The following is a 20494-nucleotide window of genomic DNA, read 5'->3' as shown; positions in this document are numbered from 1 at the left end:
AGTGTTAAAATAAGAGTGTTAAAATAAGAGTTAAAGTGTTAAAATAAGAGTGTTAAAGTATTAAAATAAGAGTGTTAAAGTATTAAAATAAGAGTGTTAAAGTATTAAAATAAGAGTGTTAAAGTGTTAAAATAAGAGTTTTAAAGTGTTAAGATAAGAGTGTTAAAATAAGAGTGTTAAAATAAGAGTGTTAAAGTGTTACGAATTTCGTTTTGTATTAATTGTATCTTAATTTTAATAATATTTTCATTAACAAATTTCCTGGATTTAATACATAAAAAGTAAATAGGCTAGCAATCACAACATAAGGTGCTTGAACTGGAGATCATCATGAACCAGACCGTAGCCTACTCGCCTCGCAGGTCTAAAAAATGTGAAATATATTTACAGAAAGCTGGTTCTAAACAAAACCATCCAAAACAAAAAACTATGTAGCCTAATAAATGTGCATTTCTCTGGTGCGTTCACTAGCCTACTGCGAAGATCGCGAGTCAATAGCCTATCGTCAACTTCATCTTTGCCAGAAGTTAATAAACAATTAAAATGTCTTATTGCAATATTTTACATATTCATAATCATTATTTTTGCTGGATCTTTGAGACAGCTTTTTAGGTTTATGGCGTTTTGGAAAAGAGCTCTTCACGTACAAACACCGTTTCACTAAGGCACAGCGGCCCTTCAGCACATAAGAGAAAAAAAAAAGAGAAAAAGCATGGACTTACTAATTACGAAACTTTGATGTGGTTGAACAGGTGAAACAGTCACAAATTCCTCTGCAACTCAAACCTTCTCAGTACGAGTTATGAAGGAAGAGAACAGCATTACAGTTTTCAGCGCGTCCTCCTCTGATTGCTGTGTTCTGACTGAAAAAGTGCGTGCAGGAGCACATGCGCAAAACGTAGGTTTGTAAAATGTCCTTTTTTTAAAATGACATATGATAAAATAAAAATAATTCATATATCATTTTACAAAACGGTTTTGCGCATGTGCTTCTGCGCGCACTATTTCGAATTTACGTAACGTTTTTGACGACACGGGACCATGGGCTGGGCCACTCGGAGGTTGCTTCCGGGAATAGGCTACTGCCCTACAGTATTAAAAGTCGCATATAATTTATAACATATTATTGTTTATAAGGTTATAGTGTGCGTTATTTGTTTTCTCTTTAACTTCTTTCAGCTCTTTTCATGTTTGGGGGGTCGGATTGTACAAGTTACTTTTGTTTATCGCTCACAATTGCTTTGTTTATAACAGACTGATTTTTTTTTTTTTTTTTTTGGTCACATTTGATTTGCTTAGAGCAAATTTAGAACATTATGTTCCTCCACATAGAGGAATTACAATAAAACAGATTGAAAAACAAAACCTCCTCTACTTCTTTTGTTCAGGCTGCGATGGGCCATTAGTCATTGGGGGGGTGTCTGTCACAGCCCTGGTCTGAATCTCATTAATATTTATAGCCATTACCACTCCCATGCATAAACCTCTTCTGACAAAAAAACTGTTTTACAACGTTTAAATCAATGTATTGTTTTATGAGAACGATTAGGCAGGATGATTTTCACATCATTTTGAAGAAAAAATCCTAGGCAACAACATCCATTTGTCAAAAGTCTTGTGGACACATATTTACTATATGTTTTGTGGTTTTATTTCAGCAACTTTCATTTTTATTTTTTCAAATAACCACGCATAAACGATATTCTCTAAAAAACACAAAGATTTACAAGCATGTTGATCAGATATGATGGTAGCCCTGTTTGTGCTATATAGAGTGAATTTACACCTTTGCCATTAACATGTTTATAAATAACTGAAAAAACAACAAATGTCAGAGCATGTCAGAACACCTCCAGGGCCCAGAAAACCCCTCAGACTCCAGAGGGTTAAACAAGGACTCTGTAACAAACACTGAAACAGACAGGGTATAAATAGACAGAAACTAACAAGGTGACGGGAAACAGCTGTGTGCAATGATCAATGAGTGACAGAACAGGATGATGGGAAATGTAGTATGAGTGAAAGACACCGTGGGGGAAGAAGACCTCTAGTGGCAGGGAAACAAACCAGACAATGTGACACACATAGACTTCGTCATCGTCTTGCTGCTCCCTCCCCATTCTGTGGTTGGTTCCCTTTTTGAGAGGAAAATCTGGTCCATGGTGTCCAGGCTGCCTAGCAGCGGGAATAAAATCGCGCTGCGTTCAAGGCAGCAGGGGGAAACCCAGGCTAGCTGTTTTTGTCAATTTTAATTTTTAATATAAAATGTTTGCATTTATAATATAGAATATTTTAATATAAGTAGGCTACATTAAATATTTAACCTTGATTGAGCAACTTAATTTATAAATCTATATAGAAGTAGCACAATAATACGTTGTTTAAATTGTGTTTAAACATCTAGAGTGTGTATGTGTACAGAGAGAATCGCAATGCTGACAAAAACTTTTTTTAAATAAAAGTTGCTGATAACTTCTGGATTTGAAATAAAAATAGTGAGTATGTGTTTGTGGTACAGCCGAGGATCAGTTGCACACTGCAAACGCAGCATATGTGAAAGCACTAGCGCATGCTGCTCCTGCACCGCATACGCACTGCACACGGAGTAGCCTATGTGTGAAACGGGCGTAATATCGCGCATACACTCTGCAACACACACCGCATACACTGCAAACGTTTATGTGAAACAAGTCAAAACAACAGTTTTCACATTTGTGTGGTGGTGAAAGCCTGATCAAACCTGGAGATTTATGAAGTTATATGAAAATCTGACAGTTCTTGTTCAGATTAAAACAATGTCGGTGTAGTGACAGGCTAATGAGACTGAAGAGTTTTAACGGACATTCAGAACAAAACTGACTTTAAAGGAAGTCTAAATTATTGGATTTTGAATGCTGTATTGCTAACATGGTTTAAGTACTGGGAAATTCTATGAACAGTGGGTTAGATAATAAAAATAATAATAAACCCAAATATCTAGGTATTGAGTATGAAAATGTTTTTTTACAAAATTTAGGTTTATGTTCATTTATGTTGTATGTGTAGAATAGAATAGTTAGATTAGAATATATTAGTGTTAGACATGTTAACTGAAAGGAGGAGTGTTTGTTTTTACATTCCGGAATAATGGGAAAAAATAATGGGTGGGTTTTTAGGCTTGTGATTCTGTTGACTATTACTTGTCTATATTATGTTTCAGCTCAGCTGGTTTTTGGATTGATGGTAAAGGGATATGGAAGTTTATAAGTGAGATTATAAAAAACAACGCTTAAAAGCAGCAAGCCGTTTTACGAAAGAAATCATACTGGCTAAATGGAGAATCATACTATACTGGCCTATAATATACTGATTTCTCCTGTTTTGTCTCCTTTATCTCTCTTTCTACACAGAAGCTCAAAGGGGATTCAGTGGATCCTGGAGACGGACGCCTTCTCCTTCAGTTTCAAGCCTTTCCTTGCTTCTTATTTTTAATAAACCTTTTATAATCATTAAACTTCCCTGTGTTGGTCTTTGTGAAAAAGTGCAGATACACCGCAGTATATGACAACCTGCGGTTTATTAGACATTTATATTGTGCTGAATCAGTGCAAAACTCTCTAGAAATATAGAAAGCAAATAAAGCTTCAAAACTCTGTTTTTTAAAGGTTATTTTAAAAACTGATATAATGCATATTTTTGAGTAATGAACAATGCATTTAAACAAGTTTCAGTTGTTAACATTTCAAAGAGTTTACATTCACCTGACACGGAAACTTTACCAACCAACCCGTACTTTATATGATCAGTTTTTGATAGAGATCTACAAATCTGTCATCAGGATCAGTTGAGCTCCTCTGGATGATGCATTATCATCTTTACTGTAATTACCTTATTAATAAAAGAGCCATATTTGCAGCTCTGCCACCCTGACATACTAATCTCTGGATAAAAGTTTTTCAATAATCTCAACAGCTTTAAAAGAAATTACGGTCTGCCTCGACCCAGATTCAACTCCAAAGTATTTATTAGAATGAGCTCATCCCCGAAATGTCTTAATTATGACAGAGAGAAGAAGGAAGTCAGCAGTTATATTGATTCCTCACCATTAGTGATCACATGTGTTGATCACATTAAGCCAGAGGAGGCGTGTGTGTAAGCGAGGAGAAAAAGCACAGAGAACATTACCATTCTGAGCTGTGTTTCTCTCTGGACGCTTCCTCAAGGTGACTAACACTTTCTCTTTCGTTCTGTGAGAAAAGATTGTATTAATTTATTTAAATCTGGACATTTGTCTTTCTGTTAAACTGAAGTGGAGTTTTTTCATGAGAAATGAATGCATTTGAGAATATAGGCTATAACGCATATATCACAAACCACAGACACATATGGAAGAGAGAGAGAAAAATGGCAAGCAAAAAAGACTAAATATGCTAAACATGATCTAATACAATATTTTGATCCAAAAACAAACATAAAAGACACTGATAGTCGACAAAACAGCATTAATAGTGACAAACCAAACTGAGTATTTCTGATGTTTAAGATTAAACACTGTTATATATCATTCATCATCATCATCATCAGTTTCATCTTCTCTGGTGTCTGAATGTGTAAAATCAATTCTAAACTATAACTTTTCATTTACTGAATATAGGCTACAGGAAAAAGGATAATCTACCGTACTTTATCCATTACAACAACGGCTCTATCAAATGTCTATTGCGCTGCAACTGTGGCTTAGGGGAAGAAGACGTGGCAGAAAACTGTTGGAGGAAGAGAACTGAAAACACTTGCTCTTTTCGCATTATACGCCTCTTGTGTGTATGACGAGCTGTCATTTAGAAGATCCACTTCATATCTACTTGAATCTTGGTTCTTCAGAGTTACGATTTGGATAATCTCTTGGGACAGTCAAAGTCAGCTCTATCCTAATAAGGTATTCTCTTTTTTTTGGATTGTGTTTTTTATAATGCCTATATAGGATACTTAATTAAAGTCTTGTGCTGTTTAATGAAGGCACAAAGCCATATCACAGTTTCGATTTTAGTTCGTTGGCAAAATATAACGCTATAGACCTTTATGTTAGGCTATACATTTTACATCTCATGTGTGTTGGGAAAAGGGAGAAGAGCGAGTTTGGCAAAAGGCGGATTCAAACTCGGGTCGAACACGTCAAAAGCTAATTAGTTTCAAGCACCTCACGCACGTCCAATGACCTATGCCGCTGTAGCTAATTTAGTAGTGGGCGTCTTTTTTGCTAAAAAGACAGGCACTTAGTGCAAATATACGCTTCGTTATCGGAAATGTAAAAAAAAAAGAAAAAAAAAATATTTTTTTTTTCTCTTCCCCTCGCTTGGGCCCATTGGGTAATCCCGGCTTGCCAAATATGGGCATTTCCTTTCTATCAGTAACCAATCGTGAATATCCAAAGGGGGATTTAAAGCTAACGAATAAATCTCGTTTAGAGCGATTTAAATCTTTAACTGCCGTTTTCTCGAAATGAGTTTTTTGTCATTCTCCAGTACAAGCATCTCAGCCTATGTAGCGCCTGTGTACACCAAACTCTCCAGTTATACACTTAGCAGTATTCTAAAGATATTTTCAGAGGGATTTGTTAATAAATCATTCTTGGCCTGATTTATGTGACATTTTAATTTAAAAAAATATGGTGAAAATCGATTTTTTAAGGCTATGTCGCCTGAACGACTCCCAGAACAGCATTGTTGTGCTGCTAGTAAATACTGGGTTTACTGCCATACGATACCAATCATCACTATGGAAACACTGGTATAAGTGTCTTTTATAGAAATGTCGTATTGTAGTTTCTTCTGTTTTTATCTCTTTGTATATGTTTATCTTTCTCTTTTTAAAGTAGCCTATGTTGCATGTCATGAATGGACCATGAGTTTGGAAATAAAGTTGATGATGTATGGACAGTATATTTTGATTTCCTAGGTAATGAAAGCATATATCCTGAAATCTCTCTGAATTTTTCTTGTGTATAAACAAAATGAAAAAAGAATTTTGCACCTGGCTTTTATCATATGTTCAAATCTATCTACCGAAAATGATATGCAAAATTGTGCATATTTAATGAGATAATGGCTAATTTGCATGGTTAAACATACAAATTTCTAAAACTTGTAATACTTTTTTTTAATATACTTGTGTAAGTAATACCCTATTCACCTGCAGTGTCTCGCCTTAAGCAATCATGATTTATTTATTTAGGCTATTTAACATGTATGTGTGCATTAATAGTACCATTTTGAAAACGACGCTGAGCCAAATGAAGATAAAGATGTGTTGGTGACTGAACCAATCAGATAAGAGTAAAACGAGAGTCAGCGAGAAGCTCATCTGATTGGCTACATGAAGAAGCTGGACCCGAATCGTCAATCATGCCAAACGCTATGGCAAGCCGTTTTAGCTTAAATTGTACCCAGCGTTACTCGTCGTAATTGCATTTTTACTAGTAAGAATTCAGTTAGAGAGCTCTACAAATGAATTTTTACCAGTCATATGTCTCCATTGACTTCCATTCATTTTTAATTACGGAGCTCTACAGCTGAATTGTTACTATTAAAAATTCAATTAGAGAGCTCTTTAATTCATTTATTATTAGTAACAATTCCAATTAGAGAGCTCTACAATTCAGTTGTTACTAGTAAGAATGCAATCGCAGAGCTCTTTATTCACTGCAAAAAATGCTGTTCTTACTTAGTATTTTTGTGTTGTTTCCAGTCCAAAAATCTAAAAATTCTTAAATCAAGAAGTATTTACTAGAGAAGTAAAACTACATAAGAAATTATTTTTTGTTTTCAGATAAACAGTAAGTAACTTAAGTAATTTTTGCTTAAAACAAGCTAAATTATCTGCCAGTGCAGTAAGAAAAAAAAACTTAATTCAAAAAAACTTAATAAAAACATAATCTTAAAACAAGATTATTTTCCTTACTGCACTGGCAGATAATTTAGCTTGTTTTAAGCAAAAATCACTTAAGATACTTTCTGTTTATCTGAAAACAAAATAGAATTTCTTATGTAGTTTTACTTCTCTAGTAAATGCTTCTTGATTTAAGAATTTTTAGATTTTTGGACTGGAAACAACACAAAAATACTAAGTAAGAACAGCATTTTTTGCAGTGTTTCAATTAAAGAGCTTTGCAATTATACATATTATTAATTCGTTTTTTTTTTACTAGTAAAAATTCAATAAGAGAGCTCTGTAATTGTAACTGTTACTAGTAATAACTGAATTGTAGAGCTCTCTAATTGGAATTGTTACTAATAATAATTGAATTAGAGAGCTCTGTAAATGTAATTCTTACTAGTAAAAATGCAATTACAACGAGTAACGCTGGGTACAATTTAAGCTAAAACCTCTTTACTACATGTACACAAGTCATTTAGACATTTGCAACAGTTAAATTTTTTACGCAAAGTTTGATTTTACGCGATCAATCTATTTAGCAGTTCCTGACTCTGTTATTTTTGGATGCAAATTGCTATTCACTGGCAAAATGCTTTTGGCCGTATTTGTGTGCAAAAAACGTGCCAAAAGTGTAAGCGCGGGAAAATGGAAGTCTGAGGAATACAGATATATTTATTTTGCGTAAGCATGAAGCTGCAGTTTCACAATGCATGTATTAAACTTCCGAATAACAGTAAAAGGCTGCAAATATTTGTTTTCCCTTACACCTGAAAGGTGATTTACACCTTTACAAATCTTCTCTTGCACATGCAAATTTTATTTACGCTTGCAATCTTATGTGCACTTTCACAGATCTTACCCTGCGCATGCGATCCTATATGGCAATGGCATCATATTACCTTCATAGACTCTGAGCCTCTATAGCTTGAGTTCACCTGTCCTGACTGGATGTAACCCAAACCTAAAGGCTCATACACTTGCATCACACATAGATGAGAGATAAAGCTCTAATTAATATTACGTGTCATCTCTGACATCTCTTGTCGTACGTCATTAACGAGGTTGTTGAGTTTGGTTTCGTTCATGCGTAGAGCAGTGGTCGGCAACAGGCTGAAATAGATCTGAATAGATATAATAATAGATATGGTTATGAAATAGGTCATGACAGCAACACTTACTCACAATCACTTCGTCTTTAGTGATTTGCCTTCAATATAAAACTTAGAGAACCTTTTTTTGCAGCAATGTTTTATTTAGAGATGATTTGAGAGCTTTTAATTTGAAGAGTTCTGAAAGACATTCAAAAGAGTCTGTGGATCGTCTCGTTGCAGATCAGACACACAGAGACACGGAGTAACAGCTCACTAACAGTTACAAAACACAGACAATTCTAGTTGCATGTTTCATCAATTTCTTAAATTATCCCTTGACTTTGTTCTGGTCCGCTAACTAGTGGCGAAATGTTTTTTTTTTTTTTTGTCCCGATGTCAAACTTATTTGCTCACCCCTGACGTGCAGTTTTTGTAGATGCATTTGTCTCTGAACTGTGTGTGTACAGAACAGGATTAAGCACTAAACATTTAATTGACAACTGAATTTATCTGCATTGTGTACGTAGGCTTTAATAACTGACAAATTTAACATTTTAAAACAATAACATGATTGAATATGTAGCATCAGTTCAGCCACTTCATTTATATCATGATGATAATCATTTTTGTATCCGATCAGGACTCCTGATAAAATCCCATATTTGTCATTTCTCATCATCATTGATTATTGTGAATATTGTAGAGTTAATCTGAGATGCTGTAATAACACTGAGCTCATGCAGATGTTGATCAGGAGTTGATCTGATGTCTCGTGATATGATGTTATATCGCTTTAATGAAACTCTGTCTGTGTGATTGAACAGATTCAAATGAAGAGGAGAAAGAAAATCAGCAGAAATCACAGATCAGCAGAAAACAAGAAGACTGAGAGAAAAATGGAGGACAGAAATGAGACACAAACCAGGGAATCACCAGAGAAACAGACACTTGTGAGATCGAGCAGTATGGAGGGAATAAAGCCAGACTGTGAGTGTTTGATTATTATTGAACTTTAATTTTTCAACACATTTTAGTCTTGTTGTCAGATTTACAAATAACCCACAGTTAGGAAAGTGCTTGTGTAAGGGTGGATTTCCTGCTGTGGTTCAGTCTACAAGACTGCCGAATGACTTAAGAAACGCCCTAAACACTCTATTCCACCGACTGCCACTGATACCAATGACGGAAATAACCGCAGTTACAAGAGCTTAATATGTGGGAGAACAATATCCCATAAACTCAATATATTTGTGATTTCTAGTCTCCTGTGATCCAGACGAGCCTGTAAAGTTTGATTCTGATGTCAAAACTGAGGAGAGATTCTCATCAAACCCTTCATCATGTTCTCAAGAACACACAACAACATCATCACCATCATCATCACCATCATCATCATCACTGACATCCATCAGCAGCTGAAGACCTGAACATCTTCATCATATTCGTCATCATCATCATTACTCTGTTCAATCATTTACATTTACATTTATTCATTTAGCAGACGCTTTTATCCACAGCGACTTACAAATGAGAACAATAGAAGCAGTTAAACTAACAGTAGGACAACAATATACAAGTATTATTATTATTATTGAAAATAATAGAATAGAAGAGAAGAGAAAAGAAGATAAAGTGTTAGTATTACTGGATCAAGTGCTGTCGAAAAAGATGCGTCTTCAGCCGTTTATTGTAAGTGGCTCTCCTGGACTCTTACAGACTCTTCTGAGCTCAAACACACAGACTCACGAACAGTTTCTTCCTCAGATGTGTGTCTCAATCCTGCACTTCTGCTTTACCGACACACTAGTGAACCCTGCCTCTGATAGTGAACACTTGCACATGCTTTTATATATATATATATATGGTAGAGACACACACTGGACAGACCATCCACTGGATAAAATATTTCTCTCTGTGACTTCAAATGTAGCCTACTGATACACACACGTGTGTGTTCTCTACAACGACAAATTCCCCTGTCACAAGCGCTCAGTGTTTTTGCACTAAAAATACCTTCATACGCAAGCTTAAACCTGTGAACATGGGAACGGAAAAACACACGCACTGCATCGGGCCTACACACTGCAGACGAGGAACAACAGCAAGATAACAGAACAAATCCACATAAACAGAGAACACACGATGAACATATACTGATTTATCTGAAAAAGTAGGAGTAACTATGAACAAAATAGTTACTGATTAGTTAATTGTGAACCACATTCAGCTCAGTGCCATTACTCACTTATTTGTTGACCAGAGTTTCTTAGTTAATGTAGTTACTAGAATGTTAATAGTGCATTACTCATTAGTTCCTGTGTTATTCATTAATGAAGGAACAGTTTTATAAAGTGTTAATGTTCAGCTCATACTTAGAAGAGAGAGGTTTTGTGTTTTAAAGGGACAATGTGTAGGAATTTCTCCCATCTAGTGGTGAAATTGTATTTTGCATTCAAACGAATAGTGCTCTCCAGCGCCTCACTTTTTCAAATACGCGTTGCATCTACGGTAGCCCTTATGTACTAAAAAGCTATGAAAGGATGTCTTATAATAGCACTTCAAGTTTTTCTTCGGGTGAACAGGTTTGTTATTTAAAACAAACTGAAACTTGAAACAACGAAAAAAAGAATGTTACAGTATGAATTACTGACTGTGAAAAACATTAACTATGGTAATTAGTAGTAATGCCTTCTTTACTCGTTATATTTTTTTTAATTTATTTAGTTTTCAAAAAGCATTAGACATATGACCCACTATTCTGCTTCAGAAACCATGTTGACAATATGACATGACGCGGTTTAATGTACCTAAACAATGATTACCAAATTTCTCTCTCATATTGCTCCTCATAACCACTGAAAACGGTCAAAAAATCGAACCTAAAGTCAAATTATTATGGATGTTATATGACACTAAGCGTTTCAGCTTCACATTTTCAGCAGAGCAGCGGAGCGGCTGTGGGTTGACTCCACACGGTTCTCATGGGCTTTATACTAACGTGAAAAAGATTTACGTGGTTTAATGTACCCAAACAACGAGCACCAAATTTCTCTCTCATATTGCTCCTCAAACCACTGAAAACTGTCAAAACCGGTATGTTGACAGATGTTGACAGAAGTCGTGGGATTTCATGTGTTGCGTGATATCTCTGCGCCCAAGTAGCAGTGCTTCGCCTAAGTAGCCGTGCTTCGCCTGTGCTTCCCCATAATATAGTCCCAAGTCAATATCTGCCTAAGAAATCACCTAGTGTTAATCTGCATCGCTATTTGTACTTGTTGTGAATACGCAGGCCACAAGAAGTAATTACGTGGGTTTAAAAAATGTTTTTTTATCACTTTTACTCAGGCCATGCTAGCTGGCAACAAAGGATTCCATTCATTGTGCTAAGCTAAGCTAGTGCCGACCCTGTCAAACTAAAACAATGCATGCACTGAGACAAAAATGCATTTGCCCTCCTATCTAAATGTATGAAAGAATATGAATAAGCCCTATTTCAAAAAACGGTGGAGTGTTCCTTTAACATCAGGTTTCTTCAATAATGCTTAATCATCACTCAATTAATCACTTAATTATCTCATTAACACTGCTTCAGTGTTACTTATAACACTCTGAGTGTGGACTCTTATAAACACTGAGCAGTGTTAATTTAACACTGGGGATTTTGCTGTGTATTATATATCTTGAGATGTTTTTGAACTATGAATATGAGCAGATGTGTGTTAATCTTGATCATGCAGATTTGTGATCCTGATGTACATTGAGACAGTAAATGAACAGAGATCTTACCAGAGGATCAGACGTCTCTCTGGCAGACGATGATGTTTCAAATCTCATAATTGAATAAATAAACAAAATCACAGATCAATTGTAAGGGGATTTACAGTCAAACACACAGAACCAGAAATGAAGACAAGAGTCAGAATTATAATAATTGAAAGAAAAGTTTCAAAGAAAAATCACTTCAGTTTAATAAAAGTTATGAATTGTTCTCACTTTGGACAACAAAATGGCTCTCTGTGTGAAAGTGTTTTGTTTTTTTGTAATACTGTTTTTTATTGCATTTTCTTGAACACTTACACAACGTAACAACACACATAATGTACAAAAACAATCAATCAAACACCAGAGCTCATATTACATGAAAAGTGCAATAGTACAAACCAACATTGGATAATACAGTATTTACTTTGGAAGTCCGAGTCATCAATACATTGCAATCAATAATAGCCACAGATATAAGCAATAAAATAGGGTTAATATAGTGCAAATTAAAATATATTTTCATAGGAATATAATACTTAATCAAGTATTTTGTTCCTCCTCTATTATATTGTTTAAATCCGAGATATAAGCAATAAAATAGTGATATAATAAATTAGTCTTCTTTACCCTTAAGAATATAGGTTATCGGAAACAGTGTTTTCTGCGCATCACGTGATGTGGCTAACCTCTCTCAGTATCTCTAAACCAGTATGTGCTTTAAAACGGTTAAACAGGACACAGATGTTCAAGTGTTTTTATTTTAGCAGTTTCTCTGTGTTCCTCTTCTTTGCTCCTGCACTCGATGCTGTTAATCTGTAATGTGACTGAGTGTTCAGGAAGAGTTCATAAATCTGTTCACTGCCAGATAAACTCTGTCCACAGTTTCTTGACTTCTCTCAACATTAAACCAGTGATTTGTTATCAGCTAAAAGCAGACTCTCCGTGTTTAGAGTGAACTCTTGGTATTTTTATAATCTATAATGTATATCCTGATGATCTGTTAGGGTTATAGAACATCTGAAGGAAGTAAACGATCACAAACGCGTTGCAATGACACTGCGCATGTCTGGTCCTGAAGCTTTTCCGGTTTTTAAATCACAGAGATGTCGAAACAAAATGACTAACACATACTTTTTAAGTCTAGCTAAACCAGAACTTAGTTCTGTTTAAAAAAAAAAAATAAAAAAAAATAAACATAACGTGGAAATACCAGACCCTTTAAATCAGACCCTGAGGCGACAACTATTGACTCAGAATGTAAACCGTTTGCCTGAAGTGATGTTGATCACTCATTTGTTACAATGTGCGATGTTTGTCTTGTATTTGGTGAAGTTGGAGCGAGTCAGATGTTGACCGGGCAAATGTCTATGCAAATAATAAATCACATTGCTAATCCTCTATAGTAAACAAATTGTTGTGTTCCATTATTACCTATTGCATACGTAATTATTTCATACGCTTCGAAATATTCGTGATTATGAAGTGTGTAGCCATGTTGCTGTGTGTTAGAGAAGGTTTGAATCTGAGTCCTGCATGTGGACCAATAAACAAGAGGGTGCATGCAATTCAATTCTGGCTAACGTGTCTCTAATTCATATTCGATTCTAATTCTGATCACATCCCTCATGATGAAAATTAAACAAGTTTTACTGCAAATAAAAAACATGGTTATTGTAGTTAAACCATGGTAACCACAAAATGAACCATAGTTTAACCATGGCATTTGTAGTAAAACTGTGGTTATACAAATCCACCAAAACCAAACAAACATGGTTACTAGACTTTCCCTGGTGAAAAAAATAAATAACAAAATAAATAAAATGCTAATACTTGCAGCCAGACTAATTATCAGAATAGTTGAAGTGTGTTACTAACTTGAAGTGTGCTGTTTTGAAACAACTAATTTTGCACTAAGTATATTTGACCTTTACCGTTATATTTTACATACCGTTATATAATGGCATCTACGCAAATTCTAGTCCGTATCCAGATCTGATGAAGGACCTTCGCCTGGACCCGATGACAACACAGTGCTGAAGTGCCAACTAGTCTCTCCCTATGGAGGATCCCTTTCCCACTCTACAGATAACGCATTGTCGGGAAAATTCGTTTCGCGTATCTACCCCGAAGTGATAAAATAAAATAAAATTCTGTATCAAAATTTATAAGGAAAGACCAGTACTTTGTTTAGGTTTGGTCTGTAGGGAATTACAAACCTGTGCTGTGCACATATATTCAAACGCACATAACTATAGAACCAGTTCTTAATGCGCATCTGAACGCCATCAGCGTTTCTCACAGGTTCACGTTTAAAGTCTGTGTAGAGAGAATGGTGTCGTCTTAGCGGCCCCTAATTTAATAACAAATGATCGCTGCGACGGAAGCAAATCAATCAAAACTAACTTTAGCTGGAAAATAACTTTATTAAAGAACCGCTATAAAGCCAAAACAATCTCTGTTGCCTTAAATTATACGTTTGTCTCTGTAAAGCTGCTTTGAAACAATCTACATTGTTAAAAGCGCTATATAAATGAAGATGACTATTAATATTAATTATGAACCTGTAGGCTAGTTCTTAGTCTTCAGTGAGGGATGAAAAATAGTAGTTATTGATTAGCTAATAGTGAACTAACACATTTAACTGAGCGCTATACTTATTCATTAATTAATCAGTTAGTTAATAGAATGTTAATAGTGCGTTACTCATTTGTTCCTGCGTAGTTACTCATTAATGAAGGAACATTATTATAAAGTGTTACCATTAGTATATGTTGATGTGTGTGTTTTCTGTTTATATATTGTTCTGTCGTCTTTACTGTATTGTTCCTACTTTTTCAGATAAATCAGTGTATGTTCATCATTTGTGTGTTTATGTCCATTTGTTCTGTCATCTTGCTGTTGTTACTCGTCTGCAGTGTGTAGACCCGATGCGGTGTGTGTGTTTTTCTGTTCATGTTCACAGGTTTAAGTTTGCGTATGAAGGTAATTTTAGTGCAAATACACTGAGCGCCTGTGACAGGGGAATCTGCAGTTATAGAGAACACACACATGTGTGTATCAGTACATTTGAAGTCATGGAGAAAACTGCAAACTTGAAGATTTGTTCTCTCTCCCACAAACACAACAGTTCTTCATTGCAGGAGCACAAATGACTAATCCTATTCTACAAATCACTAATTAAGAAACTCATACACACGCACACGTTTGCTGGAGTGAATATGGTGCAAAACGCATTTACACCCGCATCAAAAAATGTGAAGTCACGGACAATCTGGTTTGTTAGCAGGTTTGTTAAGGCTGAGATGACTCAGTAGATTTGGTGATTTGAATAAGGTCAAGTTCTGGTTTATTTCTTTGCTCTTGGCTGACGTGCAGTGCATCTCTGTGAGAGCCGTCAGTTCAGTTTTTATATGGTTAAACTCTTTAAGGCTGAGATGACTCAATAGATTTGGTGGTTAGTGGCTAGAAGTGGCACCTCCACTGGTATTACTGATGTTGGTGGAGACAGTATCAATATCAGAATCTTACACTCAGTCATTGAAGCCACAAACAAACTTCCACCCCAATAAGTCCTGTTTTATAACTGATTTGACTACAGAATCTCTCAGTGAAATGAGTTTCTCTCCTCATCTCTGCTCAGGCCATCACAACTTTTGAATTCCAGTAAACGCTGAAGACAATCCTTACTGAACAACACCACATTAAACCAACAAGGCACTCACAACAACACCACCAACATCTCTCTATATTACAACAACAACACCAAAATCTCTCTATATTTCTCCTCTGCTCTTGCTTGTCTCCTAATCTAGCTTTCTAATAAACCTGGTATTATATTCTAGAAATATTGTGGCTTTGTGGCAAATTTCTTGTGATATTCCTCCTAAGTGGATAATCTGCTAAATTAATAAATGTAAATCTTACAGTCCAGTATGTTTTTGATTGTAGATTGACAGGATAATAGCGTGAGGTAGCCTCAATAAACTGAATCACGCTCTGACAGCTCAAACCAATAGAGCGGTTTCACTTTGGTTTCGTTTGCCGTTTCTCGTATTTCTCTGTATAAGTTGCAGCTCTTATCAATGGGACAGTGATGGTCACACCAGTGCAAACTCTTGTCGCCCATTTGGTCGTAGTCTGGAGCCCTGCTTGCATAAAGTGTGGCTCTTATCCAGGTCCTTTTCCCCTTCAACTTCATACAAGCCAAAGTTACATAAAGTTACAAAGTAAATATTGCTATACTGTATGGGGTCATATACAAAATATGACATAATTTAAAGCTCAATACCATTTTCCTCGAGACAAAGACAAAGTTAATACAGCACATGTACATTCACACTCACTATCCTCGTGGGACCCAGGAATAGACTTTTGTCCACTGTAGAGGACATTTTATTTTAGTGAATTCTCTGACATCATACACGTCACATGTCACACCTGTGTGTCCTGTAAAGAGCAGATTCAGGGCTTTTCAGAGACTTCTCCAATGTTTGGAGGTTTCACCATGAAAACAACTTCTCCTTGGTCTTTAAAAATGTCTGACATTAATTTAGTGATCAAATGTAGGAAATATGATAATATATTGTAATTATAATTTAAATCGGACTACTTTTCAAATTGTATTTCATAAACCAACATCTCAGGAAAACGTTATGGGCTTTCAAATCAAAAAATGACTTTCTGTTCCAGAACAGGGCATTGATTTCATACATGTAGAGACATCAGGACTTACATCATGTTTATCAGGCATTCTGGGAGACACAACAAGTGAATATGGAAATAAATTATACATCAATATTCCTATGAAATATTAGATATTATTATTAAAATGTTGCTAATTATTACTCCAATCATTACACTTCTTTTTTCATATGTTGCTCCAAGAACACATTAAATTGGATACAGTGTATAGATACATTGCATTGAGTGTGAATATTAATTTATGGCCATTATACCCACATATTGCATGAAGTAAAATGGTGTATCAATTCATTACGTTATATCTTTCATAACATAGTTGAGAATCATCTTTATACAAATTTTGGTTAAAAAAATCCTGAAACCCCAAAAGTTATTGGTGATTGAAAACATAAAAACCCATTGTTTTTGCTTATACATATAATTTCATGTCATTTTATTTTTTAAACAATTTAGTCCTGGTGTCCACTACAGAGGAAAGAGCATAACATATGAATAAAATATTATTTTACAAAAATTATTTGGTAACGCTTTAGATTACAGCCCGGAAAGTACTGCGTAATTAAAATGAAAGTACAGTGTAACTTTCGGTAATTACAGTGTACCTATAAAGTACTTACGTGTAAGTATAGGGGAACAATATGTAAAGTCTTGGGAATAAAGGTGTAACAACCAGGAAAATACTGCGTTATTAAAACGAAATTACAGTGTAACTTTCGGTAATTACAGTGTACCTATAAAGTGCGTACGTGTAAGTATAGGGGAATAATATGTAAAGTTTTGGGAATAAAGGGGTAACAACCAGGAAAATAACAAATTATTTAGGCAAATTATTTAGACTAAGTATTTTAGAATCTTACTCTTGGGAGCAATTTAGCGAGTACATACACTGCACCTTTTTGTAATAATAGTGTACAAAAATACATAAAGGCTTTTTTTAAATCACGGGGTACATATCAGTGCATTTATAAAGTAGGCTAATTTGTTATTATTGCAAAGGTGCACTGATTAAGTTTCAAGGCAAGTAAAACTATTGCAACTTTTTTTTTTTTTAAATGCTGGGAAAATATACTCTTGTTCCATGTAGTTACAGGGTAAGTATGACATTGCGGGCTGTAAATTAAAGTGGTGTTTCTTACCCTCTTGTTCCGTGTAGTTACAGGGTAAGTATGACATTGCGGGCTGTAAATTAAAGTGGTGTTTCTTACCCTCTTGTTCCATGTAGTTACAGGGTAAGTATGACATTGCGGGCTGTAAATTAAAGTGGTGTTTCTTACCCTCTTGTTCCGTGTAGTTACAGGGTAAGTATGACATTGCGGGCTGTAAATTAAAGTGGTGCTTCTTACCCTCTTGTTTCATGTAGTTACAGGGTAAGTACAATAAAAACACATGTACACATACACAATCTGATATCACTTGGAAAACTTTATTTGAAAAACAACTTATTTCAAAACGGATTTACAGCACTTTGTTTCTCTTGCTTGGTTTCCTCCTCCTCTTGTTCCTCTTCTTCTGAAGTGAAACGATAAGCGTTTGTAAGAAAAATACCAAATATTTTACATTTTTAAACTGTAGACTATCGCTTCCGACCAACTGTCACCTGCGCGTTCATGAGAGGGTTGAGAGAAAGTATAAATACAAGTTGTCCGCGTCCGAGCTGTGCGCAGCTGTCGTGTATGCGTCCAAACTGGAGTATAACAGAGGCTTAAAGCGTGACGTAAGCGCACCGAAAAACCAATGTTGAATTATTATTTTTTTAAATGTTTTTATTATTGCTCACAACAAAATACAAACAATAACAGATAATAATAATGAAAAACAAACCATGCAGAAGAACAGAGACACCAGTTCTCGCGCACGTTTCACATCAAACTCCCGCGAGAATGCAATGAACACTTATAAAGCTTCACCAAACGCGAAGCCATTCAAGCCGCCCCTATGAAGCCGACTCTCATGCACTAGCTGGTGAAAGTTGGTCGGTAGCGAAAAGATGAGTAAATTATGAGAACATTAGGGTGTAGGCTACTGTATTTTCTTTTAATACATAATACAGAATAGAAAAAGACTCCTTAAGATTAGGCTAATCAGTGGAACGATAGAAAAAGAAGAGGAGGACCAAGAGGAGGAGGAAGCCATGCAAGAGAAACAAAAAAGGACAAAACATGCTACTTTCTGTCAGGACTTTAGAATTTGAAATGAAAAGTTGATTTAAAAAAAAAATTATAATAAATTAAATAAATAAGAAGTGTAATATGTTGTAAATCTGTTTTGAAATAAGTTGTTTTTCAAATAAAGGTTTTCCAAGTGATGTCAGATTGTGTGTGTACATGTGTTTTTTATTGTACTTACCCTGTAACTACATGAAACAAGAGGGTAAGAAGCACCACTTTAATTTACAGCCCGCAGTGTCATACTTACCCTGTAACTACATGAAACAAGAGGGTAAGAAGCACCACTTTAATTTACAGCCCGCAATGTCATACTTACCCTGTAACTATATGAAACAAGAGGGTAAGAAACACCACTTTAATTTCCAGCCCGCAATGTCATACTTACCCTGTAACTACATGGAATACTTACAGTCTAAATGATTTGTTATTTTCCTGGTTGTTACCCCTTTATTCCCAAAACTTTACATATTATTCCTCTATACTTACACGTACGCACTTTATAGGTACACTGTAATTACCGAAAGTTACACTGTAATTTCTAACGCAGTATTTTCCTGGTTGTTACACCTTTATTCCCAAGACTTTACATATTGTTCCCCTATACTTACACGTAAGTACTTTATAGGTACACTGTAATTACCGAAAGTTACACTGTACTTTCATTTTAATTACGCAGTACTTTCCGGGCTGTAATCTAAAGCGTTACCAATTATTTTACCATTTGTTTCTTATGCTCTAAAACAATGTGGTGACATGAAAAAAACTAAATTCAAAAAACTTTTTTTTCTGGGTCTCAGGAGGCCAAAGCGAGTAAGTAAAGAGCGATATGAAGTGCCAGATCTGAGACCCAGGCTCTTCCCGTCTGAAGGGGCTTTACATCTAAAGGCTCGTCTACCGCTCTCTTTGAAGATGTTTGGCACAGAGAAGGAGAGATATTCAGTGTGTCTCAATCTATAGCTGGGTCTATATGGAATTAAATATTCCTTCAGGTAAGGAGTATAATCGTAATACACACATTTAAAAATGACCTGATACCAGTGATCCTGTCTTCTGGCTTTTGGTGATAATAAGTTCAGTGAGTCATACATGACACAGGAGTGAGTAATAAAAGGACATCTCAGCACAGATCTACATATAATACTGAAAGCAACATTTAATGCTGGCTTCTTGCCTTGTGTGTGTGTGTGTGTGTCATGTTTTTGTCTGATGTTCGTGTTTTCGATTGTATATTTTAACATAATAGTATTTCTTGCTAAATAAATGTATTGTGTATAATAAATGTAAAATGTATTGTAATTTTTTTATTGTTATGTAAATATGTAATTTTATTCCTTTTAGGGTGACTTTTTACCATCTGTCTAGGGCCTTTTGGCTAATTCTGGCATATTGACAGAAATGTGTATTAATATGCACTGTCCCTGTAAAAAAAAAAAAAAAAATGCTTTTAAGTTTGATTCTGATGTGTTTTGATAGACAACATCCACATAGTCTAATATGGAAAATATTAACTGTGGCACAATGCTTAACCTAATCAGTTTAATGAAACAGTTAATAGAGCGATACAATATTCGTAAATTACAATTAATCTTTTTTACAACAGAATTGATATGACAGCTAAAGGAGAGTTGTGAGTAAAGCCAAAGGCCCAGATATTTCAGTTCATCAACTTGTACAAGTGGATTATGGTCTAGGAATTTGAGTGAAAGATTGATATCTTGATTCAGTGTCGCTGATCTGGTGAGGAACAATATGCAATATGACTTTTTCTCATTCAATAGAAGATGGCTGGATTGGAACCAAAGTTGAATAGCATTAAAGTTAGATTGCAATGAATCTTAGAGACAGACACATACCCCATAC

General features: G+C 35.3%; 1 long non-coding RNA gene across 1 annotated transcript; it reads left to right on the top strand.

The window, feature by feature from the left end:
- Positions 1-4104: 4104 nt before the first annotated feature.
- On the top strand, positions 4105-16935 carry LOC311277304. The gene is made up of 4 exons (XR_014625208.1): positions 4105-4202; positions 4634-4915; positions 8828-8990; positions 9265-16935. It is a non-coding gene; the product is annotated as an uncharacterized lncRNA (long non-coding RNA).
- The last annotated feature ends 3559 nt before the right edge of the window (positions 16936-20494 follow it).

Source organism: Rutilus rutilus (assembly GCF_951802725.1).
Source record: "Rutilus rutilus genome assembly, chromosome: 18".
In the NCBI taxonomy this organism is placed as follows: domain Eukaryota; kingdom Metazoa; phylum Chordata; class Actinopteri; order Cypriniformes; family Leuciscidae; genus Rutilus; species Rutilus rutilus.
The sequence above is the reverse complement of the archived record's forward strand: the minus strand, read 5'-3'. Positions and strand labels throughout refer to the sequence as shown.